The sequence below is a fragment of the Dendronephthya gigantea genome, unplaced genomic scaffold (assembly GCF_004324835.1).
Source record: "Dendronephthya gigantea isolate DGI-Jeju-01 unplaced genomic scaffold, DenGig_1.0 000709F, whole genome shotgun sequence".
Classification (NCBI taxonomy): Eukaryota; Metazoa; Cnidaria; class Anthozoa; order Malacalcyonacea; family Nephtheidae; genus Dendronephthya; species Dendronephthya gigantea.
Genome location: NW_021163719.1, coordinates 1 through 26,177, shown reverse-complemented (window position 1 = coordinate 26,177; position 26,177 = coordinate 1). Strand labels below are relative to the sequence as shown.

Here is a 26,177-nt window from a genome sequence, read left to right as displayed (position 1 = left end):
AAAAAAATGAGAATGTATTACACTAAGAAGAAAAGGAATTTTGGAAGCAGAATAGCTGACATGCCTTGCACTATCATCATTAACCAACGTTTTCCTTTCAGAACAATTAACATGCGAAGTGAATTTGACTTTTCCACTTTTGTCTTGCACAAGGCCTTGACGTTGTCAGCTCGCAGACTGAGAAAACATTGAAGAATCTTTACAAAAAAACAATGTAAGACATCATAGAAAAATCGCAAGAAATAACATTGAATTTGGCTTACCACAAGTCGTATCTCCGATGCAATAGACGTCCGATAGCCATTGTCATAATGAGTTTTTATGTGGTACACTAATATATTGAATATTCGTTCTGCAATTACATAATAGGAAAGGGAGAATAAAAAAAAAATTTTATATAACATCAGTGTAAAATGAATGATGGAACTGTACAGCAAAATATGGTGTAGGCATAACACGTGGCCCTGCGAAGTAGTTGGCACTAAGAACCATGCTGTCATGCCTGCCATCACCAGATATCATCAGATAATCTTGGTTTTTTAATGTTGAAAATAATCCGTTTTGATACTTTTTCCTATGAAGATATATCACAGGGAATATTTTTTTCCTACAATTATTATATACAAGTACTATAATATCTAATTCCCGTCTGGTCCCTATTAGGCTATTACTCCTGACAATATTGTCGCACAGAAGAAAAACATTAAATATCTCAGCAAGTATTTGGGCTAAAGACCCCGGAATACAGTAAACGATAGCGGTTAAAACGATTCTTTGAATAGTATATTCCAACCAGCATATAGTTATAACCTGCATTTGTATTATACGTGAAAATAAGAATTAAAATAATAGCTTGCTTTGTTATCTGAAATTACTCACCCATTGCAAGATATATTTTGGAAATTCCATATTTTTTCGCTTTTTTGGTCTTGTTGTCTTCAAAATGTCTAGAATTTGACATGTTATCATTCTGTTTTAATTCTGAGTAATTCTTGGTGTAGTATGTGCAAAATAATCAAAGAAAGAGCATTTTATAAGTTCTAAGCGATAATCATTGCTAATCACGTGCTTAAGGCAAGCTCGAATCGGACCTAGGTCAGATTTTCGGCTTTTGGCCCGAAATTTTTATTATTGTGAAATATTATTGCCGGTGATGCGATAATTCATATCATCAGGTATGTTTATATAAAAAATGGGCAAAAATCTTCTAAAGGCTTGATTTTGACGCTAAAGATATCAAAATAATCCTGAATATGTGAGCTAAACCACTGCAACCGGCTTTCGTTTGCATTTGGGCAATATCCAAAGAATTAGGCCGCTTTGATGTGTAATATTGAATATATACAACACGTGAATATCGTAGCTGTGAATAGCTATGTATGCATGGCGGTAAAACGCCGTATTTCCACTGGAATTTGCAATATTTAGCCTTGAAATTTACTACATTTGCGAATTTGTCAGTTTGCTATATTTACTATTATTCCATGCCATGCCCAATTCTACAATATTCTGAAAGGTTCAGTAGTTAAATGTACCACAGAATTCAAGTGCTACAACAGTTTGAAAGATTTACTTGCCTTTTAAATTCCGACTTTCCTGTTCGATGGGGTTCTAAAGCTGGTAGGGGAATAAAGCCTTTTAATAATGATTGAACTATAATTTCTTGTGAACTTCATGAGAGAAATAATCGAACAAATACACTCATACTGTGATACATTGGCTGGAATATGCTCCAAAACGTGTGAAATCGAACATTTGTTGTGCAATCACCTTGCAAATATCAAAGAAACGGTATCAAATTTTGAATATAGATTAACCAATCTGATTGGTTTTTATTGAACCAATCGTGGAGTACAAAAATTGACCAATGACAAATTGACTGTGTACAGAAATAACCAATCAAGTTGTCTTAATTTTGCTGAATTATGCAAGAGCCTACAGGCTATAAAACAGAGCCGTCTGCGACCGTTTTTCTCAGGTAAGTGAGTTCTTTCTTTAGGTAGGATCAAGGTATGTATAATTAATTTTTTAAATAGAAGTAGACCCCGTGGCCCCGCTGTTAGCTAAGAATCTCTGTCCCCGTATCTGGAAACACGGCTCACTGCTTGTCTAACTGTGTTTTGCTTTTCGTTTTCTAGGGAGCTACTAATAATTTTTTTTTGTGTTTTTCAGACAAAGACGATCGTAGTTTAGTTTCAGTATCCAACCCTAAGAAGCCACCCCATATCCATGCCGTCAGTTAAACCCCAGCCAGCAATTGCCTTCATGCTAATTGTGATGCTTCATTTTCTAGGAACAACTCACCATATTTTTTGTCGTTTCAGCTACAGAGTTAGTGGGTTGTGGGTTGTTGGATGTTGTGTCGTCGGTTGTGTGTTTTGTGTTGTGTTGTGTTGTACTGTCTTGTCCTCTACGTTTCGTATTGTCTGCCAGTCGGTTTGGGAGAAGCCCTGTAGCTCTCTCTTTTTCCTGGCCACACAAAGAACACATTTTGCGGATACTCCTTTTTAGGAGTTCATGGGTTCGAATCCCATGAATGTGTCAATTTTGCGCTGATATCTAATGTGGTCCGTCTCAAATACAAAAGCACAACATCCAACGGACAATCTGCATCCTTTCATCACACCAACTACAAGTGTTGTCCTCATACAACAGAATGGAACTTCCAACGGAGCAAAGAGTAACCAATACCCAAGATGAAGTTCTTGTACCTTCTCAAACAGGACAGAATGCGGCACTTGTTAATGAAGTATTCTCGATGTTTAAGGATCCTCTCAGTTAGACGTCCGATCAGAGGATATTTCAAAGTGGTAAGCTCATTTAAACTTGTGATTACTCTGCGAATACTTCACCCATTTTAATAAATATGAGACCACTAAACTCATTGCTGTCCGGTCGTAAACGGCGCACACAGATAATTTCGGTTTTATCTGGAAGTGTTTTATCAATTCAACTAGAAATTGTATTATCTTAAAGAAAAAACATTTACCTATTTGTATAACTTTAGTTCATTTCAAAAGCTTTCCTATAAGCCAAGATATTTATTGCAGAACTTGTACTTTTTAAATTGAATGTTAGAGAAGCAAAAATACGCAAAGCCTTCCAAAAATCTCGCCTAAAAACCTCCAAATATTTGTAGCTTACATTGGGATCAATATTTTCATATATTTTACTCGAAATACAGTTGCTTTGGCGATTTGTAGTGATATTTCCAACAAATGTGTTTACAAACGGAAACCCGAAAATGTGCATATAATTATCACCATATTAGCGAAAATTTGACAATTATGACCTCTAGGGACAATTTTACCCAGAAATCGATTTCTGGGCTTATTTTACCCCCACGGGGTAGGCAACATTACGTTTTTGACACCTCTAACCTCACGCGACAACCACTTGTGCATGCGGCTGAGCAACGCCTCGCTATACACAATAACAAATAAAAAAATCTATATTTTTCGAGTTTTTCTGCCCATCCTGACTTAAATCCTATCAGAAAAGATAACTAATGCCTTTACAGTTTATATGTAACGGTTAAAAGACGACAGGATAAAAAATAACGAAGAAAATAACGAAATTCCAAAGGCGAGTTATATTTCCATTTTGTAATCCTGTGTAATTTGATATGATTTTTAGAGCTGCACTCAGTGTCAGGTTAACAGCAATATTGATTAATTTCTTGATTAGAAATTTTCGAGCTATATTTTGGTGGTATTTTTGTGCTTTTTAAATTAAACGGATTAATTTCAACATTAAAAAACCAAGATGATTTCATGATATCTGGTGATTGAAGCATGACAGCATGGGTCATAGCGCTAAGTATTATGCGTACACAATATTTCACTGGTGTTATAAAAAATAGATTTTTTTTCTCCCTTTCCTATTATGTAATTGCATTTACCAATATATATGTAACTGTCAGGGGTTGGGGGTATTATGTGAATATGAAAGAAAACAACCTGCATTTTGTTCTGTATATTCTTGTGTTATAGAAGTCAAAAATACATGCTGTTACTATACTGTATAGGCCCTTGTGATTCATATACAATTATAGTTTCAATTGTGTGATAGTTATGTTCTTGTAATCTCAATTGTAGATTCTATGGCATATAGAGTCGAATTGGTACGGCAAAATATCTTTGAGAATTGAAGTTTATGGCGGTTCTTCAGGTATGTTCTGGCAATTCACTGAAATACTATTTGTTCGCTAAGGAATGTTGTCCCATGGTAGCGGTACGCATGAACCTGGGATATCACAATGCTGATAGCCTCACAACCCTGGACAATAATATAATAATTTACTTGTTCCTTGTGTTTCAATTTTAGATCAAATAAAGTATGGCAACCCAGGAGTTGCTAACAATTATTACCTTTCTCTTATCACTGACTACACCTCCATCCATCGCTGTGCCATACATGGATTTGATGGACTGACATACCAAGCAAGGTAAATATTGCAGGCTACATGGTATATGTTCAGTTTATTATTATGTCATATTAGGACTGTTGGACATTATTTTTTTATTCAGTAATTCCCCTATATGGGAATGTGATAAAATTCATGTTAACCCCCAAGTAAAGATTTCACAAAATCAATGGAAATAACGCTGTACCTCGACTGGTTTCAATTCTGGAGGAGCCGTGTATGGCAAAATTATATGCATTATCATTTCATTTTTGTTGATGATTGTTCGATGGTGTTTTGGTGCCAGAAGATAATTGATACTAATTATTGGCCCACGCGCTGAAGACACATAACATCCCAGATAATAGCAACAAGTGTTGGGAATGCGGATAAGTCGACAGGACATGGTCGCTTAAATGAGGCAGCTTCCTGGTCTGCACGGAAAAATAACCAGGACCAAATGCATTCGGCAAGAAAGATGTTTGTCGGAGCGATTTCACTCAAAGTCGTCGTGATTATAATTAGTGGGTGAAGACCTATTCTGTGTCCTGTAGTTCCGACGGGCAAAAATTCGATCATTACAAAATAAATGGACTAGTCAGGTTAGCTGGATTAATAAGCAAGGCTTCTACAGATTACCCTGTCACGTTATATGCATCACATCATTTCCATGCGGTCATATATAACTTTTAATGTGTGATTAAGATTAATTGTTTAACAAATTATTCATTTCATTAGAGACTCGCTGGTGGAAAATGTCCTATCACCAACTGTAACCGCGCTTTACATCCGCATTCATCCAAAGACATGGTATGCAACATATCTTTGAGAATTGAAGTTTATAGCTGTTTTTCAGGTATGTTCTAGCAATTCACTGAAATACTATTTGTTCACTAAGGAATGAGAAATGACTGAGAGATCCATCTGACTGAAATTATAGCGAAAATTTTTCAATAAGTGGCTTATGTAAGAGCGAGTTTTTGATTTAGAAATAAATTCTTTACACCCTACCAGCGGGTTTGTCAGGTTTTTTACTAACTTAGGTGCATTGGAATACAAGTAAAAATAAGGCGTGTTTTAGAAGTTATACCTGGACGAGGAATCCAGCATATCATTATGAGGAACAAAGCTATTATAGCGGTATATACTCAGGGCTATCACAATCAAGTTTAGTGTTATCGCTTTATTTCAATGTTTGCTGCACGGTCGGATTCTCACAATTAAAAGAAAATCAAGCGAAAAGTTTCACACGTACAAAAGTATAGGTATGGAACTGGGGCCGGTTGTTCGAAAGATGGATAACTTATCCAACGGATAAGTCCTATCCAACGGATAAATCTGGATAGTTATCCATTGGATAAAAACGCGTTGCAGGAAGCGTGGATAGTGAAGTGGATAGCTATCCAATAGATAAGTTAAAATTTACCAGAAGAAAACAGGATTATTCTGAAATTTCGTACCACAACGTCAGCTGTTGCTAAGCATTTACAACATTGAATTCATAATCATTACGAATTCTCGAGTATAGTTACTGAATGGAAAAGACTTGAACAAGTGATTTGCTCGAACTTTGCACTTCACATCATAGTGATTTTATTAATTAAACACATTGCAATTTTATTCCTTGACCTTGCAACGCTTTGCCTTTCGGTCCATAGCAAATTTAGAAACACTATTTTAATGTTCGTGAATGAAATTACTTAGATATTAGCAAGTTTCCTTGGAATAGGTTGAATCTTTCTTTGCATATTCGCGTTTATAAACTGATTAGAAGCGTATAGTAAATTTACCACCTGTTATAAATGCGAGGATGTCCAAAAAATCGCCGGTCGAACGGAATGTGTAGGCAACGTGAAACGCTGCTGCGACAAATTGCACTTCGAAAACATTTTTAATATATAGTGAATACAATCATGATGTGTATTAGTTTGTTGAAACACAGTAAGAGGAATATTGCATTTTTGTCCTATTTTATATAAATGTTTACAGTGTTACCTTGTATCTTTGAATTTATCCACTGGATAGTGGATTTAAACCACCTCCGGACCTTGGATAAATTTATCCGGTAGATAGCGATTTTTATCCTCTGGTTAAAGTTATACAAGCTTCGTGCAACCCAAATCACACGCTGGATAAAACTTATCCGTTGGATAGTGAGTTATCCGTTGGATAGCGACTTATCCACCTTTCGAACAACGGCCCCTGTTTTTTATTTATCGGAATAACTAGTGATGTGATCTTACATGAAGCATTTTCAGTCATGCTGCTAAACTGTCGTGCTGGCTTCGCCACTGAGTATTTTATTTGCTCGCAGAGCCTCGTCTGCCGAACGTGACCGTCGGCCAGTCTTCACCATGTACGGTGACAGTTATTTTCTGCCTTTTAACTTGCCGACATGCAATGTTTCATTGCACGGTGAGTTTTCAACTTTACTGAAGGCGCTACTATACAATATGCAATTTTCCTTACAACTTGCAATGCAATTATAATTCCGAAGGATGTTAATTTGTAAAGAGTGTTCGAAATACTAAGGAAACGTTAGCAGATCGTAATAGATGTTCGTATTTGACAACTTTAGATGCCTCAGGAGTAGAATGGTTTTGCAATTTGCAAGGAAAGTTGCGTAGTGTAACAGCGCCTTGAGATTGTTTCGGAAAGCTGGTTAAATTTCGATGTAACTTGCAAACATGTAATGTTTCATTGCAATTGCGAGTTGAAAATAAGGGTCATTGGACGGAAGAACGGGACAAGTATCGTAGTTTTCAACATACCTTTTATAAGGGCGGAGACATTGATCTTCCATCCACGGTCGGTTTTATCATTTTTTCTGCTTTTTCTATCATTTCTTTATCCTACAAAAGACAAAAAAAACTTGTTAAATCGTGGATCAATCTAACACTTTTAAAAGCTTTCTCTCCTAACTGAACTAATTTTATTTATACCGTATAGTTCTATCAGTTCTAAATTGTCCTTCATGGAGGTCCAGTAGGGGTCATCCCGTATTGATGCAGTGTTACTACAGGAGGAAACCTGAACTAAACTGACTTTATTTATGCTGGATAGCTGTATCAGTTCTAAACTTCAACCAAACTAATTCTAACAATTCGAAAAAGCTGGGACTTCAGACGAAAAAGGTCAGCCGATTTTGAAAAATCTTAGATGCGGGGTGTTATAAGGCGGTTAGTAATTTCATCATCACCTTCATCCAAGGATGTTCCAGAGCTTCTGAAAGCGTGATGCATTTTCTGTGACCAACAGTAAGCAGTTTTGTTATAAGATCCTTAGCTTCACTGCTAACATTCTTCCAGAGGTTGTTCGGAAATTTATACGACCCTTCTTTGACTTGTTTCTCCAATGGGTTATTTGCCTGCTTTGAAAATAAAGAAGATCCGGAAAGTCTAAAAGACGTTAACTTTTCATTGACGTACTCCAATTTTGAAATGAGGTTAAGCTACCTCCAGCTTCATTACAAATCGTGTTCACTACGTGAATTTGAGTAAACTGAAGTATATGGCATACCAAACATATAACACACGATTTCTTGTAGGATCGTTCTTCAGGCTACGGGATTAACATTTTGGTAGCGAGGTAACTTGGTGTACCACAGATTGTTTCCATATAGGAATTCTGATCTAAAAAATTAATTGTTATCATTGAGAAACTGTAACAATGAGAAATAACTGAACCTAAAACGTTTGCAGAATGCGCTCTGCTTTCGTAAAACGAAATCACGGACAAAACTCGGAATTGAGATTATAGTGACTTCCAGGATTTGCGGCAATGGTCACATCGAATGGTTTCTTCAAATACAATTTAAAGGGCAATTTAAACACAAGTTCAATACACAACCGACACAAACCTTTATAAGCGTTTCGTCATACGAGGAACACAATAAAACATTTTCTGGCTAGAGAAGAAAAAGTTAAATTATGGTCGTTAAAGTTTAGGATATAAAGACAGTAGTGAAAAAAAATTAGGGCGTGCTTACCTTCCAATCCCTGTTAGTGATGCCATTTTCATGTAAATGCTAAAAATACGAAACAGTATGAATAAAGTTAGTTTAGTTCAGGCTCCTGCAGTAACACTGGATCAATAACAGATGATCCTTAGCTTGGTGTCATTAAAAGCTCCAATCTCTTCGTGATATTTTCCACAAACTTTAGTCATCGCCTGTGAATGAAATATTCCAATTTGTTTAATTCATTCTTCGAAGGCTACACATGGCTACATTCCCGCTAAACGACATCCTCACCTGAAGGCACATTGCTTTCATAGTTGGTTTAGTTGTCAATAGGAATCAGTGATACAGATCGTTAGACAACTCGAGCCTGAAAACAAAATAGAAAAGTCGATCGAATCTTGAATGGTTTCATCCATGATTCTATACTTCTCTACTACATTCTGCAGGACAAATAACATTGCGTGAACTGTGCAGCAATATAGAGAATAGGGGGAAGCCAGACAGAAAAGCACATGGAAAGTAGTTTGAATATTTGCAAACCCTGATAGATAAATGTCGTGGACTCACACATTTGTTATCGGCGTCTCCTCGTCGTTTTGTTCCAACAAGACTCTCAAATAATAGTCACCTGATAGCAGAGATACGTTACTGAGTTTGATTCCTATCGAGGAATAAGGGGGGGACGCTTTATGAAGAACTGTTAAAAAGCTAGAGCAGTTAGGCTTATCACTAACCTGTTTCAGTTCATCAGCTAAACATTCATACAGGACTTCAAACTAAAGGTGATTCCAAAAGACAACGTAGTTTCCACTCGATCTTTTTCCATTGCAAATGCGTGCAAATCAGATTCGAGTGCCCCAGAAGTTCCTCTCGCGTCTGTCACATTGAAAACATAAGAAATTGTTTCATACTCTTTTACGAGAACAGTTTAGAGAAAGAGGTCAGGACTATTGAATTTGTCTTGTTATACTCATAGCGACAGGAAATCCTCCATTACATTTCCATTCCTATATTTTCAACGGAAACTAACCTTAACTTCGAGACTCACCTTGTAATTCCAAATCAGGTTGTACGCTGTCAGATCTTGACTGAATCTGTAAAAAAGATCCGCTTAAATATCATTGCTTTTTCATCTTTCAAACGACTAGAACATTTTCCCATTTTCTTAATATGAACACTTACTTGTAATAAAAAACTGGATTTAAATTCTCACATCTTTCCTGGATTTGAATCCTATTTTTGTCCTCCAATGCGAGAGATATCCTTCAAGTTGATTCCTCAACGTTCCCTCGTTTTTCCAGAGCTCTAAGACACAAGTATAGCACGTGAAATAACAGGCTTATACGTACATGCAAGCATGCATTATGAAATTTTGGAACACGATTGTTGATTTAAAACGTACTTCTGCAAGCTTTACATTGTCACGAATTGATAAACGATCTTCTTCAGTCTCTGGTGGCTGAAGGAAAGATAAAAACTTTCCAACAAAATTGTTTCTTTACAAAAAGGTTTTACACTTCTGAATGAATTACCATTTAATTATTTCTCAGTGGGGCAGTTGCACAGTTTAAGGATGAATGATGGAGTTTAGTTACCAAAGCAGTTGATACCACTTAGTCATGAATACGATTGGTTAGTCAGAATCACCTCAATGGGTTTATGTAAATAATGGCCCTCGCAAAAAAGTTTTCAAAGATTTCTTACTTCGTCAGGGCTTTCAAGGTAATAGACAAACCAGCAGGCTGTGAAAATCGTATTCAAATTTATTACATAATTGTTTATGAACCAAAAATTATGAACAGGAAATCTCGCATTTAAACTTTCTTGTATATTTTAGACATTAAAACTACTTTAATACGAACATTATTCTCGCAAGTAATGCCATTGCTGTTGGATGATGCTATGCCAACAATAATGATTATAAATTACTTATGGAGTATGCTTGTTAGTCTCAATTGAACTATTTACAGATGGCTAGTATATAGAGGATTATAAAATCACAAGTTTTAAGATAATCTGAGAATGTTGCTAAAATACAACTCAGGTCCTGCGGATGGAATAGAGGCTATACCTCTGCAACAATTTGTTAATTTATCACACTAATTCGCACCTGTTCAATAGCGAACGTCTATCAGTGCTTTGCGTAAACATGGCCATGCGTAAGCGTTTTGGTAGAGCGCCCTCGGCAAGCGCCAGAACTTGTATTTTTGCCGGTTCTTCATCAGCTTCCTAAAGTGAAGTTCTAACTAAATATTAACAGATGATTTTAGGCACTTCACACGATGCAGGAATATTCTTGAGGTTTTAAAGGGTCTTAATTTCGAGTGGTATTATACGCACTTCAAATTCAAGCAGGGAACAGTTGATGGAAAAATGAGTCAACTGTACGTCCTCAGTGACAAGAGCATTGCACCGGCATGCAAAAGCGTAGGTTCGATTCCTGCCGGAGGATCTATAGTTCACTCATTTTTCCGTCATCTGTTCCTGGCTTGATTTGAAGTGTGTATAATACCTCTCAAAATTAAGACCCTTTAAAACCTCTTAAATATCAACTGAACTAATATGTACATTCATCACGGCTAAAAAATGCAGAGCGTTATAAATGACGTTCGTCAAAGGCGGAAAATTCTCAATGGATGAATGAATGAATAAAACGTACCTCGATTATCTCCTTCAGAACCATGCCAGCACCTTTCACAATTGTTGTCGACGGATGCTGAAATTGTTGAGGAACGAATTCAAAACCACGATTGGTAAGAACCATTAGCGGGGCAATAGTAAAACATACATAAGCGAAGAAATGGTAAAATTGGTACTATTATTTAGTTTTGTCGTAAACCTACCTGGAACAATCGATAAATGCAATGACCCATTTCTAGACAAACAAATAACAGACTTCATGAGTTGCTCCTATGCATGGGTCAAGCTAGTGGACGTGGTAAACTTCACCAAAAAGGTAAAGAGAGAAAGGCTATTTAATCAACTCTCAACCTCAGTCAAAGAGCCATAAACTACCAAGAAGACAAGTTGAATGAAAAGCTCCTCAAATTTCTTTGTAGCATACCTGCAACTTTCTCCAGTAATTTCCCAAACTGTTCATCATCTGTTGTCTCACTAAGAGGAATATGCAATAGTCGATTTATTGTAACAGACTACATGAGTTGATTCAAAATATTGGAAGCAATCACACCTTACTATTAGTTTAACATGAATGTCCAACTTCACCCCCGTATTATTTTAATATATTGCAAAGCAACTAGAACAAACCTGTAAGGAGGACACAGAGCAAACGTCAGAAAATCAAGCAATCCACTTATAACTAAAACCCCAGTAGAACGAATATAGAAGAAAAGTTTTCATGGTTAATCTATTTCTTGTGTTTAGTTAGAAAGGTAGTTCAAATTAGAAAGGCAGTTGCTACGAATCACTTGCTGGGTTTTGCAAGGGAATTTCTCTTCCAAAACAAAGCTATATACATACAAGAGGGATGGAAAAATAAAATGCAAGGGTTCAGCATAGATTATAGGCAACCAACACCGCACATCTTACAACATTTATCGTGAGAATTTCCAACAAACTGCTTAGAAATTTTTCAGAGGATAACAAAGAGCTTTTGTTTATCTATTCTTGTCGAATGTCATAGTTATCGTGCGTTGGCTATATAAAAAAACAGAATTGGTTTCGATAAAATTGGATCCTGTTAACATTCAGATTTCAAAGTTGGCTGAGTTTATGTGGATTGCAAGTTAAAGGGGTAACACTAATGACAGTGACAGATTTGGCAACATATTACCAGGAAATTCATCGTTAAAGTGTTGGCGCTTTCCTTTATACGGAAAAAACGGCCAGACCGGTCCTATTGTTGATCTCGGTACAGACAGATTACTGGTATTTTAGAGTGTTTCAAGAACTCTGCGTTCAAGTATATCGTTACTTGCATCTGTCTAGCTCGGAAATTTCGCAACTATATTCTTAACGAAATACTCTATTTTAAATTTAAATATGACCGGTCTGACCATTTTGGCCGCTTAAAGGAAAGCCCTCTCTTTACCTGCATCAGAGCACACAGTATGTCGACAGCGGCGTGAGTCACGGCTTCATTATTCCTCTTCAAAGCTTTCACAGTTTTCACACCAACCTTCTCATAGAAGCTGTAAACAAAACAGAAACACGGTCTAGAGAAAGTGAGCTGGTTGAGTAAACAGCGTGTGTTATGGTTAAAGATAAACTTTTCTCACCTAGTGAGCGTTGTGAAACCTGCTTTGGATCCAACCTAATGTCTCAAAGCGTGAAACAGTGCTTCGAGATCTTTATCTGATATTTTGTTTTGGTCTCCCTAAATAGACGAAACATTTTAACTATTTTATGTATATATTGAATACCTGTGAAGGTAATAGCAGTCAGAATATGTATATTTTAGGGGTGAACACTAAATATATTTATTGGCAAAGATATACAATACCTTCGTGAGCAATGAGCATTGTGATGGCATTAATGATAAGTCTTTCTTTATTCTCCGGGAAAAGTCCTTACAAAATATTTAAAATCGTTTGAAATATATATTGGAGTTTAAAAGACTTAATATTCCAGCCGTACTTCTGGCGAGAAAAATTCAAATCTACCATTTCATGGATTCGGACCCAGTCAACTCAGCAACCAGAGTTACCGCAGCGTAGTCCCTAGGCCTCTTAACGTTCCTTATACGCGGCGAGGCGGGAACTGAGAGGCCTAGAACAAAATGTTTTGTATTTTGGCTATTTTGTCCCCACTTTCTGTATTGAGGTCAGTTTACGATCCACGACGCGGTTAACTGGCCTTGTTCGACGTCGCAAGTCAAATATCTGCTTGAAATAACCTACGGGATATTAATTATACTGTCAGGACTTCGAAATATCCATACAAACGTTTCAATGTCATTTGCTGTCGACGCTATCGACTATCAAGTAAACTCGAGTCCGTGCGTACATGGTTATGATTATAATAAGCTTCAATCTGCCAATTTAAATTATTCTCGCTTCCTTTATAACGATTATTTGTGTAAATCTAGGTCAACTAATGCATACTAAAATAAGCAGAAAACTAACGTGCGTATGAAAAACACGTGAGTGGAAAACAGCCTTAATCCAGATTTTGACAGAACATTAAAACTCAGTAAAAATGCAATAATATTCTCTACACAGGATTTTGTCTGCAGAAAAGTACAAAATAAGAAATTGTCAACTTACGTCTTGGGTGACTGCATGAAGTAGACCGCTGTAGGAAATATTGCAGTTAAATCTCTACACATCTTCGGTTAAATTTCCTGCAAGGAACCAGTAATAAGACAATATAAGCTTTTGGAGATATTTCAAAAATTTAAAGTGAAATAAAAAGAGAAATATTTCACCTGGAGACGCAGCGAGGAATTTTAAATGACTGCTTTCTACTTCTTCGTCAACAACGTTATACAATGGACCCCAACGATAACCTTGAAAAATATATCATCTTAAAAAAACAATTCTTCTTTTGCTGTATGTGATGTATTGGACTGACTAATAGGAATACCTGACGAGAAGTGTAATTGTTTGTGTGTTATATGAGATCCCATACGTCAGGAGGAGAATGAAATGAGGGTTCGTATTTACGGTAATCATAGCAGTGCGAGATTTTCATCAGGAAAATTTTGACCATAATTTTCGCTCAATCATCTATGAAAAAGCGTACAGTACCGTCTCTTCGTTGGGGTCGTTTTTACACAAACATCTCCATTTCCACTGCCTCTAACCCCGTGTAGCTAACCAGCCAATGATATATCCCTAGATTGAGTGAAATACACATTCAGAACAAGAAATATTTTATATAGCTTCATACAAAATCTGCTTTTTTAAACTACCTGTCGGAAGACGAGTAATTTCTCAGCTGACCGCTTGTGTATTCCAGCCCGAACAACTGAGGATGGTCTCGATAGCTAATTATTGAAAATATCTGACAGAAAAAGAAGTTTTAAAACTATGATATACTATAATACACAAGTCTTAACCAAACGGTATATTCTGGAAAGTAACTGCAAAAATAAAACTATTTTAAGTCGGCTGGATACTTTTTTGCAATTGGACATGTTCAAAATGGAAACGTGAAATAAAAAAGATGATAAAAGCAGTAAACTTGAATCCAGGTCAGAAGACATCGAGTGTTTGGAGTGTTTGGAGTGTTTGGAATGTTTGTTTTTTTCTTTCAAGGTCTGAGATGAACAATTACTGGAACTGACATGGAATGTCGCATGACTTACTGAGCTAAGGGGATGAAGGCTGACGATGTTGAACATATATTATAGTAATAATAGTTTATAGTTTATTATATATTATAGTAATAGAGTTGATGTTCGCGGGCATAAATGTGTTTTTGGCCCTCCTCGCGGAACACATTTTAACCCTCGCTACGCTCGGGCTAAAATGAGTTCGAAGTCGGGCCAAAAACACATTTATGACCGCGAACATCAACTCTATTGTTATATTATTATCACTATAACATACACATGAGTATATACAAAATTAAAATACAATAATTAGTAAATACAATAATTAGTAAATACAAAATTAGTAAAATACAATAATTAGTAAATAGATTTGAATAAATATAGTTCACCTAGGTGCAGGCATTTTAATGATAACTCCAAGCTTATACTTTCTGGATAATTTAATACATTCTATAGGGTTTAATGATCAATATAGGGATAAGTATCATAAAATTGTTTGGCTGTTGGGGTGTATAAACTATCAAAACTACAAAATTATATCCTGTCAAAATTTCGAATTCTAAAATAATGCCGGGTTTATGGTCATTTGAATTTGCTTGCTACTTTTATAATATGCAAAAAAGTAGACGGTAGACACTGATTTTAAGTTCAAATTTATAATATTTCGAAAATATATTATGCATTATTAATTATATAACATACCTTGAATAAATTTGAAGTTTTACATGATTCAAGAACATTTTCATTTGTATACCGAACTGTTTCGCCTTTGGATTTGATTCCGTTCATTAGTCAAAGTACACTTCAAGATGTCGGGCTTCCGTTCAAAATTGTCGAGGCCAGGGATATGACGGTGCTAGTGCTGTGTCCAGCCAGGAAAAAGGTATTTCTGGGAGAATATTAGAGAAAAACCCGAAGGCGTTGCATGTTCATTACTCCAGTCATCGTTTAAACCTTATTGTTGCCAAAGCGTGTTCAATTCTTCCAGTGAAAAATATTTTGAGTCAGGCACAAAATATCGCCAGCTTTTTTATCAGTTTCCCTATCCGCTCACAGTATCTAAGTAAAAAGATGAAAGAGTTTGGTTTAACCCGTAACAAGCTCGCAAACCTTCCACGACACGATGGGTAGAACGAATAAGATCCCGCGATGGTTGTTTGGATGCATTCAAAGTTATCTACGAAACACTCAATTTTATGCAGTTTGGAGGATCGCAGGAAGGGCCATTTCCTAGATTAGCTAGTGACGCACAGTCTCATTTTCGCAACGTGGAGAAATTTGAATTTATGGCTGCTCTCATTATCACCCAACATGTTCTGGATCATACTTTGTCATTGACGGTCCAATTAAAGAAGAAAAAAAATCTATATTGCGGAATCAATAAAACAGATTAATCTTTTAAAGGATGAAATGGCAAAACTACGTGCCTCTGTAGATTTATTCCAAATGAATACTACGACAAGCTGTTGGAATTAGCTAATAACCTCGACGTGGCTGAGTGTTTTCCCCGGGTATGTAAAGCTCAAACAAAATGTGATAATAATCGTACCAGTACAGCAGGTGGTTACAACAGATTAACAGTAACCATTAAGAGTCGTGCATAGGCCACGTGATAACGAAACATTCTGAGCTCATCAATGAACAATTGTAAAGGTTTTATTGTAACTCATAGGAAAACCTAAGGATATATTTTGTAAAATCTATTATATTACGAGTGTCTTTCCCTAAGTCTACCGACCCCTGAATTCCCCACGCTATCGTCACCCTGTAATAAATAAGTAACGTTGCAAGTCCTCACCTTCAACCACAAGGATTAAATTACGTAATTCGAAGTGAAAATTGAGATACCGTTTCTGAGTTACCGTTATAATGCTCAGTATTTAATAATCCGTATAAGACAAATTTATCATTATTATTTTGACTTACGGATTCATTAAGTTTATCCTCGTCTTAACTCAAAAAAGTTTTCAAAGGACTTGCATCCAGAAGGGATTTACCAGGAACAGGCTAAAATTAAACAGATGTTGAGATTAATGCACGATGATGATTCGTGATCTTAAAATTGCTACCTTTTTAAACTCTTCACGAGTTAATAAGCCTTGACTGTTCCCTGTGAAAGAAAAATAGGTAAATATAGTCATATTATAATATATATATTTCCTCCATATTGCAAAGGTAATTTCGCTTGCCTTCAGTTTCTTCCTTGTGTATAACAGTGTCTTTGGAATCTGGTACGACATCAATCTGAAACGATTGTAAAATGAAAAAGCTAGTCTAAATCAAAGATTTCTTTCTTTTCTGCTTCCCCTGCCAGTCATGTTAGTAGCAATATAAGGGATGGATAGTGAATGGTTCTTGCACGAAATAATTTCATGCAAGCGGTTTGAAGAGAATTCTTACCATAAAAGCGCTTGTCCATATCTCGGACTACGACTCAATATCGAGTTCGTTGAACAAATGCCGAACCAAGATTCAACTTTTGACCGGAATCTTGTAATAAATCGACGAGGGTGAAGATCTGCCGTGTTCTGTAAGCAGCATCTTTTGTTCTGCGCTGTCTAAAATGTTGGCAGATAATTTGTTCATTTCGTAAATGCGCGAACAATGGCCGATCTGTTTTAACATTACAAACCTGACTCCTTGAGTTCGGTTTTCTTCATTTCAACATCATCCCGGGTATCTTCAATATTAGTTTCCTCATCTTCTCTACACGATGCGAGGCGATCTTTGACAAGATCTACAATCAATGTACGCTGTCTGTGCTCTTGCTAAGAAGTTCTGTTGTAGTTTCAAGGCGTTTTCTGGCTCCTTCTTTAATGAGTTCGGCCGATAAATCATCTGAAATACACAATATCAATTTGACATTCCGCCAACGGAATGCCCAACCGAAACATTGAACAGGTTTGACCCATCGTTGACCTTACCAAAGAGTTGTTTTGGAATTAAACTTTCATAAATCTCAGTCTTTCCCACCGCTGGTCGTCACAAGATGTTTGAGTCACAAGATTTCTGTACTGAGCCTACGGTACCAGTGGGCTTTAAATCGCGGGTAAGAGGTCAGATGCTTTGGTATCGAATTTTGTGTTTGGCACCTGGCTAGAATCATCTGCACGAGTTTTTCTATCAGTTGAAGAAGCCTGGAAATGACAAATACGTTCCTAAGAGCTTTCACTAGAAGAATATTAAAACTTGGTCGCTCTTGCAAATATATCTATTGAAAATTCAGCAGCAATCCCCTGGCAATAGAATGACATGTGGACTTACTTTTGTAATAAATGGCACGAATTGTTTTCTTAACAATAGCGGACAGTTGACAAACCAGGATGAAATGACTTATCAGCAAGAGCTACATGTATTGAGAGTATCTAAGGTGAAACATATCAGTTCGTTTATATTTTAATCATTTTGACAAAACCATAAAAAGTTTCAGATGTTATCGCGTTGAGCCAACTTCGATGATTCTGTGTAAGGCAAACATATTCCAAAGACTTGTTTCAACTGGATCGCTGTGAAGTTTTTGTACAAAGCACAAAGCTGTTACAATGCGATTTAAACGATTTAAAGAATGTTACCAACTTTTCGCCGAATACGATTGTGTGTTTACACAACCTAGCTCTCTTTAGGGGGTACATTGATATTTTGTAACAGATTTCATATTTACGTAACTTCAACATACCAGAGGGAAATTCTAGCAGTGGTATGGCAACTTGAGACGTTGGCGAAAGTTTAGTAAACTTTTCCAGATATTGTGGGAGCAGTCTAAGGACAGAAAATTTAGTAATTATTACTTAAAAAATCATATATTTGTGAAGGAGTATCTCGCATCACAAGAGACGTTACGTTTAGGCTGGAGTTTATTGAAAACGTTTCTGTAAATTCACTGAGCACATTATCAAGGCACGATTTCAATATCTCCAAGAAATAAACTTCTAAAACGCTACAACTACTTAAATCAACTTCGTTCTTACAAAGTGCTAATGGAAATAAAAAAACGTCTCAAATTCCAGACTATTTTAAGTAGCCATACCTTGCCATAACTGAAGGCATTTCTAACATACATACGGTGAGACAAGATACGCTTAACGTCGCGAAATGAGCAACCAAGTACGCATCAGATAACACTAGACGAAATATACAACAACGTTTAAGCAAGAACAGACAACCGCTGAAAATAAAGTCACGCAGATTCTTACCTGTTCATTTTTACCAATAAAAATGTGGTACGTACACAGCTCCGTTAATACCTGCACGTGTTACAATAAAATATCCAATTAAATCATTAGTATGGTATGATATAATTATGGTATGATATGCATGGTTATGGTATGGTATGATTTCGTTATGGTATGGTATGGTGTGATATTATTATGGTAAGATATGGTTATCGTATGGTATGATTTAGTTATGGTTAGTTATGGTATGATATGATTATATGATATGATTATATGATATGATTATATGATATGATTATATGATATGATTATATGATATGGTATGGTTATGGTATGGTATGGTTTTGGTATAATTATGGTAAGATATTATGATATATGCAAAAAACTGATTGATAAGAACCGTACTGGAAAAATTCTAGCGTACAAATGAGGTCGGCGCATATCGTTAGGAACACGAAATAATCCAGGAAGAAAATCGTAATTTGAAACCTGAATGCAAAGTAAAATTTTTAGTTCATGATTTTGGTGTGAAAAGTACACAACTTCACTTCCCTTCCCATTTTTAGAGAAGACTGTAGATATTGAACGGAAATATTGCTTTCCAGAAAGTATCAAGTTTTTATCTTGCAGTGCCTCTGGAAAGTTCCTCAGAAGAACATCCAACACCTCCCATTCCAATTCCTAGAAAATGAAGAAAGTTGAACTTCAATCGAAACTTAATGCCAGATGATATATTATGATAGAAAAGTTTACCTGTTGTAAGCACACAAGAATAACATTCATCGCCTCGCTGTAAGGCAGTGAAACAATCCCGTTTGTCTTATCTTCTGCAGAACTAAAACAAAAATGAGAATGTATTACGCAAACAAGAAAAGGAATTTTGGAAGCAGAATACCTGACATACGTGGCACTATCGTCATTAACCAACATTTTCTTTCAGAACAAACAAAATACGAAGTGAATTAAACTTTTCTACTTTTGTCTTGCACAAGGCCTAGACGTTGTCAGCTCGCAGACTGAGGAAACATTGAAGAATCTTTAAGAAAACACAATGTGAGACATCATAGAAAAATCGCGAGAAATAAAATTGAATTTGCCTTACCGAAAGCCGTATTTCCGATGCACTATACGTCCGATAGCTATTGTCATAATGATTTTATGTGGTACACTAATATATTGAATATTCGTTCGGCTCGTTCTTGAGGTTTACGGAACAATTTCATCTGCAAAAATAGAATGAAATTACTGAAAGAGAAGCAAGTGTGGCATTAAATTACACTTATTTTTGTTCACGAAAATAACTTCATCACAATGAACGAATATGTGTGGACAATCTCTGCATGTCCTTCATTACCTTGAACAAGCGTACTAATCCTAATACAGCCTCCTTGATGTCTTTCTATGCTGTTTCATCCTGAGGCTGCAGCAACAAAGACAAATTACAGTGATTAGATGTAATTTTATGTCTCTAGATGTTCCTACATATACCTTGCAGTCTCTATAATTACCTTACATGTTCTTTACATGACGGCTTAACGTATCGTTTGAGAGGATCAACTGGACAGTGGCAATCTGGAATTGATAAATGAAATATATATCCTTTTACTTCACTGATGCGTTTGCATTCACGACCCCCGTGTAAAACGATCCAATTTGCGGATATATAGTTAGGTTCAGGTCAGGAAGCTTTCACTGATAAGAAAGAGTTTTCTATTGAAGTACAGTATCAGCTCATCACGAATGAAGAGGGAAATTGGAGTGGAGAAATGAAACCGTCTAAAAATGATTGTATTGAGTACCTTCTCGATTATATGCAAAACATCGCAAACTTTCGGTGAATCAGAGGATTCAATAACATCGACCAGAAGCTGGACAGCTCGGATCCGCACAGAAATATCCCGATCTTTGACAATGTGGTCTAAATGTGGCAACACTGAATTCTCAAGTATTTCTTCCTGTAAAAAACAAGGAGTTATAAAACTAGAAAAAGATTCATAATATCGCTAATGTCTAGAAAAATGGACTAAAATTTATTCAAAGTACTAAAATTTTATACCTCATATAGTGGAGATAACGTTCCTAATATGTTACAAAGCACATTTAGAGCTTTAATTCGGTTGGCCGTCCTCTCTTCACATCTAAAAAAAAATTCCCATTAGGATAAGACTGCGGCTACATAGAAATACATCACGAACTTAAACAAAAATCAACATACCAAAATATTACATTTTTACATAACAAAATATAAAGAAAAAAGAAGACCACACACTTGAAGTATTTCTACACCAAATCTTTAATATTTTCAAACCAGTTTTCGCAGTAAGGATGAAGAGACTGGGAACGATGAGAAACCAGGAGAATAACTGAGGATTACTGCAAACAACGACATTTCATTTAGCTGCAAACAACGACATTTTATTTAGCTAAGTGGATTCCGTTAGATCTTCATATATTTTATTAATTTTGTCCTCAAAGAAAGTCATAAAATTGTTAGCTAGATTCTCATCAGATTGGCACACAGGATATTGAGAATCAGGGGTATAATGTAGTAACTTTCCAACGGTTTTAAATAATTTCTTTTGGTCACTCCCATTATCTCTAACAATTTCAGAATAATAACGAGTACGACTTTCCTATAATAGCTCACTGACACGGCGACATTGCTGACTGTATTTTAGACGATCACAGGATTGTCTTGACTTACGCCATACCCGCTCGAGTTTCCTTCTGATACGTTTTTCGTTTTTAATTTGTTCAGTGTACCAAGGTGCATCTGGACGAATAATTATCTCTCTGGAAATAAGTGGTACATGATGATCCAGAATTTTGGGCAGCTCCGAGTTGTATTGGTTGACTTTCGCACTTATATCAGCTCAAAGCTGAGTAAACAGCTGTATCAGGAGTGTTGGCAATGCCTGATAAAGGAATATTGATGAGATTGATTCTCTTAATATAATTTCTGCCATATATATTTACAGGCTTTGGGACACGGTCCGTGATTCTAACAGGGATAGCTTCCTGATGATTTGCAGGATGATAGTGATTGTATAGTGTGGCGGGGTGTTTGCGAAGTAGGTATTATAGCAAATATTCCTATAGGTCATATGGAACAACCAACCTTTCTGTAGATTCAACTGCCCAAGCATTGAACTAAGCTCCTCAGGATTATTAGCGGGTCGAAACGTGTTCATCAAACGTAACTGCTTTCGATGTTGAGACATCTCATCCGACTGATATTATCAAAAGATTGAGGACCAGGATTGACGAAACATCCACACACATTGTTAGATCCTGCTTGAAGGCTTCGTACACAGGACTAGACTAACAAATCCATGTTTCGTTTCTTTTAGCAATCGCAAATGAGACTTTGTATTTAGATTCAAAACAACTCGTTGTATGTTGACCCACATCGAAAAGCAATTCTCCACAAATACTCAAGGTTATGCCATCCGCAGCCAATCCATCCAAATCCGTGCAATTAGTACTCTTAAATGCCATATTAATTGGTCGAGATGTACGAAAACTCGTTAAATGAAATAAATATCATAAAAATATATAGAGCTGCGACCAACGACATATTGGTCGTGAATTAAGCAGTACGAAAACACAATATTCATTTCCATACACCAAAAGATGGTGATTCAATGATAACATCACGTTATCAGCTTTAGAGAATTCTTTAAAAACTTGTTTAACGAATCGGATAGAAGCAACGGGAACGAGAAGAAGAAGAAGTTGTGAAATCATTGTAAGTGTGTTTATTTCTATTTAACCCGAACAACTTTACTTGTTCAGGGAAAGACATATTAGAGTTGTTTACTAGTAAAAGCTATGTACACACACCTTGGGTGGTGGTGGACAAAATATTGATCATTGGTTATTTTTATTCTAGATCACTAGCTGCCTGTGAAGGAACATACAAAATTTTACTAGAATGCACAAAAACAGCTGGATTGAAGGTTGTCAAACTGAAATGGTCTCCCAAGTGGCAAATCGATTGCTCCAATCCTACCATAACCGTGTTTCATTATAAATCTGTGAAAAGGATAAAGTAAATTAAATGAACATGGCCGTTCAGCACAAGTACTTGTAGTCGATTGGAGAAGACAATTGTCTCCCATGCGGTAAATCGATGGTTCGAATCCTACCATAACCGATTTCATTATAAACTTCGTCAAAAGAAATACGGTAATTAAATAACCATGGCCATTCCCCATAAGATCTTGTAGTCTAGTGGCTAATGCAATTGTCTCCCAAGTGTTAAATCGATGGTTCGAATCCTGCCATGACCTTTTTTCATTATGAACTTCGTGAAAAGAATAAAGTAAACTAAATAACCATGGCCGTTCAGCACAAGACCTTGCAGACTAGTGGCTAAGACAACTGTCTCCTAAGTAGTAAATCGATGTTTCGAATCCTGCCAAAACCATTTTTCATTATGAACTTCATGAAAAGAATGAAGTAAACTAAATAACCATGGGCATCCAGCACAAGACCTTTTGGTCTAGTGGCGAAGACGATGGTCTCCCATGTGTTAAATCGATGGTTCGAATCCTCATAACCGTTTTTTCATTATGATCTTCGTGAAAGCGATAAAGTAGATAAAATAAACATAGCCGTTCCCCGAAGAACTTGTGGTCTAGTGGCCAAGACAATTTTCTCCAAAGTTTTAAATCGATGTTTGGAATCCTGCCAAACTATTTTTATTGTGAACTTCGTAAAAGGATAAAGTAAACTAAATAACCATGGCCATCCAGCAAAAGATCTTGCAGTCTAGTGGCGAGGACAATGGTCTCAGAAGTGGTAAATCGATGGTTCGAATCCTACCACAACCGTTTTTCATTATGAACTTCGTACAAAGGGTAAAGTAAACTAAATAACCATAGCCATCCAGCACAAGACCTTTTGGTCTAGTTGCGAAGGCGATGGTCTCCCAACTGTTAAATCCATTGTTCGAATCCTACCATAACCTTTTTTCATTATGAATTTCGTGAAAGCGATAAAGTAGATCAAATAAACATAGCCGTTCACGCAAAGAACTTGTGGTCTGGTGGCTAAGACAATTTTCTCCCAAGTGCATGTTAAATCGATGTTTCGAATCCTGCCAAAACTATTTTTTATTATGAATTTCGTGAAAGGATAAAGCAGACTAAATAACCAGGGTCATCCAGCACAAGACATTACGGTCTAGTGGCGAAGACGATGGTCTCCCAAGTGTTAAATCGATGGGACGAATCCTACCATAACCGTTTTTCATTATGAACTTCGTGAAAAGGATAAAGTAAATTAAATAACCATAACCGTGCAGCACAAGACCTTGTGGCCTAGTGGCGAAGACGATTTTCTCCCAAGTGTTAAATCGATTGTTCGAATCCTACCATAACCGTTTTTCATTATGAACTTCGTAAGAACGGTAAAATAGATCAAATAAAAATAGCCGTTCACCCGAAGAACTTGTGGTCTTGTGGCAAAGACAATTTTCTCCCAAGTGTTAAATCGATGTTTCGAATCCCGCCAAAATTATTTTTTATTATGAACTTCGTTAAAGGATAAAGTAGACTAAATAACCAGGGTCATCCAGCACAAGACCTTGCGGTCTAGTGGCGAAGACGATGGTCTCCCAAGTGTTAAATCGATGGTTCGAATCCTACTATAACCGTTTTCATTATGAACTTCGTAAAAGGATAAAGTAAACTAAATAACCATGGCCATCCAGCACAAGATCTTGCGTCTAGTGGCGAGGACAATGGTCTCATAAGTGGTAAATCGATGGTTCGAATCCTACCATAACCGTTTTTCATTATGAACTTCGTAAGAACGGTAAAATAGATCAAATAAACATAGCCGTTCACCCGAAGAACTTGTGGTCTTGTGGCAAAGACAATTTTCTCCCAAGTGTTAAATCGATGTTTCGAATCCCGCCAAAACTTTTTTATTATGAACTTCGTGAAAGGATAAAGTAGACTAAATAACCAGGGTCATCCAGCACAAGACCTTACGGTCTAGTGGCGAAGACGATGGTCTCCCAAGTGTTAAATCGATGGTTCGAATCCTACCATAACCGTTTTCATTATGAACTTCGTGAAAAGAGTAAAGTAAGTTAAATAACCATGGCCGTTCAGCACAAGATCTTGCATTCTAGTGGGTAAGACAATTGTCTCCCAAGTGGTAAATCGATGGTTCGAATCGTGCCATGACCTTTTTCATTATGAACTTAGTGAAAAGAATAAAGTAGATTAAATAACCATGGCCATTCAGCACAAGATCTTGTAGTCTAGTGGCTAAGACAATTGTCTCCCAAGTGCTAAATCGATGGTTCGAATCCTGACATGACCTTCTTCATTATGAACTTCGTGAAAAGAATAAAGTAAACTAAATAACCATGGCCATTCATTAGAAGACCTTGCAGTCTAATCGCTAATACAACTGTCTTTTAAGTGGTAAATCGATGTTTCGAATCCTGCCAAAACCATTTTTTATTATGAACTTCGTAACAGGGTAAAGTAAACTAAATTACCATAGCCATCAAGTACAAGACCTTGTGGTCTAGTGGCGAAGACGATGGTCTCCCAAGTGTTAAATCAATGGCTCGAATCCTACCATAACCGTTTTCATTATGAACTTCGTGAAAAGGATAAATAAATTAAATAACCATAACCGTTCAGCACAAGACCTTGCAGTCTAATGGTTAAGACAACTGTCTCTTAAGTGGTAAATCGATGTTTCGAATCCTGCTAAAACTATTTTTATTATGAACTTCGTGAAAGGATAAAGTAGACTAAATAACCAGGGTCATCCAGCACAAGACCTTGCGGTCTAGTGACGAAGACGATGGTCTCCCAAGTGTTAAATCGATGGTTCGAATCGTACCATAACCGTTTTCATTATGAACTTCGTAAAAGGATAAAGTCAACTAAATAACCATGGCCATCCAGCACAAGATCTTGCGTCTAGTGGCGAGGACAATGGTCTCATAAGTGGCAAATTGATGGTTCGAATCCTACCATAACCGTTTTTCATTATGAACTTCGTGAGAACGGTAAAATAGATCAAATAAACATAGCCGTTCACCCGAAGAACTTGTGGTCTTGTGGCAAAGACAATTTTCTCCCAAGTGTTAAATCGATGTTTCGAATCCCGCCAAAACTATTTTTTATTATGAACTTCGTGAAAGGACAAAGTAGACTAAATAACCAGGGTCATCCAGCACAAGATCTGGTGGTCTAGTGGCGAAAACAATGGTCTCCCAAGTGTTAAATCGATGGTTCGAACCCTACCTTAACCTTTTCTCATTATGAACTTCGTGAAAACGATAAAGTAGATCAAATAAACATAGCCGTTCCCCGAAGAACTTGTGGTCTAGTGGCTAAGAAAATTTTCCCCCAAGTGTTAAATCGATGTTTC

At 36.6% G+C, this 26,177-nt stretch overlaps 5 long non-coding RNA genes across 9 annotated transcripts; all 5 read right to left on the bottom strand.

Moving 5' to 3' along the window:
- Nucleotides 1–1,577: 1,577 nt before the first annotated feature.
- Nucleotides 1,578–8,306, bottom strand: LOC114544264. 3 transcript variants are annotated; one of them, XR_003690364.1, is made up of 5 exons: nt 8,265–8,306; nt 7,861–8,037; nt 7,605–7,775; nt 7,177–7,257; nt 1,578–1,617 (listed from the first exon to the last, which is right to left on the bottom strand). It is a non-coding gene; the product is annotated as an uncharacterized LOC114544264 (long non-coding RNA). The 3 variants fall into 3 exon arrangements; XR_003690362.1 differs by lacking the exon at nt 1,578–1,617 and having other exon boundaries at nt 7,040–7,257; XR_003690363.1 differs by lacking the exon at nt 1,578–1,617 and having other exon boundaries at nt 7,040–7,257; nt 7,925–8,037.
- Nucleotides 8,307–8,544: 238 nt separating this feature from the next.
- On the bottom strand, nt 8,545–8,973 carry LOC114544263. Its single transcript, XR_003690361.1, has 3 exons — nt 8,934–8,973; nt 8,658–8,733; nt 8,545–8,575 (listed from the first exon to the last, which is right to left on the bottom strand). It is a non-coding gene; the product is annotated as an uncharacterized LOC114544263 (long non-coding RNA).
- Nucleotides 8,974–13,791: 4,818 nt separating this feature from the next.
- On the bottom strand, nt 13,792–14,280 carry LOC114544266. The gene is made up of 3 exons (XR_003690366.1): nt 14,239–14,280; nt 14,075–14,161; nt 13,792–13,833 (listed from the first exon to the last, which is right to left on the bottom strand). It is a non-coding gene; the product is annotated as an uncharacterized LOC114544266 (long non-coding RNA).
- Nucleotides 14,281–15,020: 740 nt separating this feature from the next.
- Nucleotides 15,021–16,701, bottom strand: LOC114544265. Its single transcript, XR_003690365.1, has 4 exons — nt 16,671–16,701; nt 16,528–16,608; nt 15,304–15,660; nt 15,021–15,051 (listed from the first exon to the last, which is right to left on the bottom strand). It is a non-coding gene; the product is annotated as an uncharacterized LOC114544265 (long non-coding RNA).
- Nucleotides 16,702–17,908: 1,207 nt separating this feature from the next.
- LOC114544262 lies at nt 17,909–18,665 on the bottom strand. 3 transcript variants are annotated; one of them, XR_003690360.1, is made up of 3 exons: nt 18,629–18,665; nt 18,278–18,360; nt 17,909–17,947 (listed from the first exon to the last, which is right to left on the bottom strand). It is a non-coding gene; the product is annotated as an uncharacterized LOC114544262 (long non-coding RNA). The 3 variants fall into 3 exon arrangements; XR_003690359.1 differs by lacking the exon at nt 17,909–17,947 and adding an exon at nt 17,953–17,966; XR_003690358.1 differs by lacking the exon at nt 17,909–17,947 and adding an exon at nt 18,072–18,107.
- Nucleotides 18,666–26,177: the final 7,512 nt, after the last annotated feature.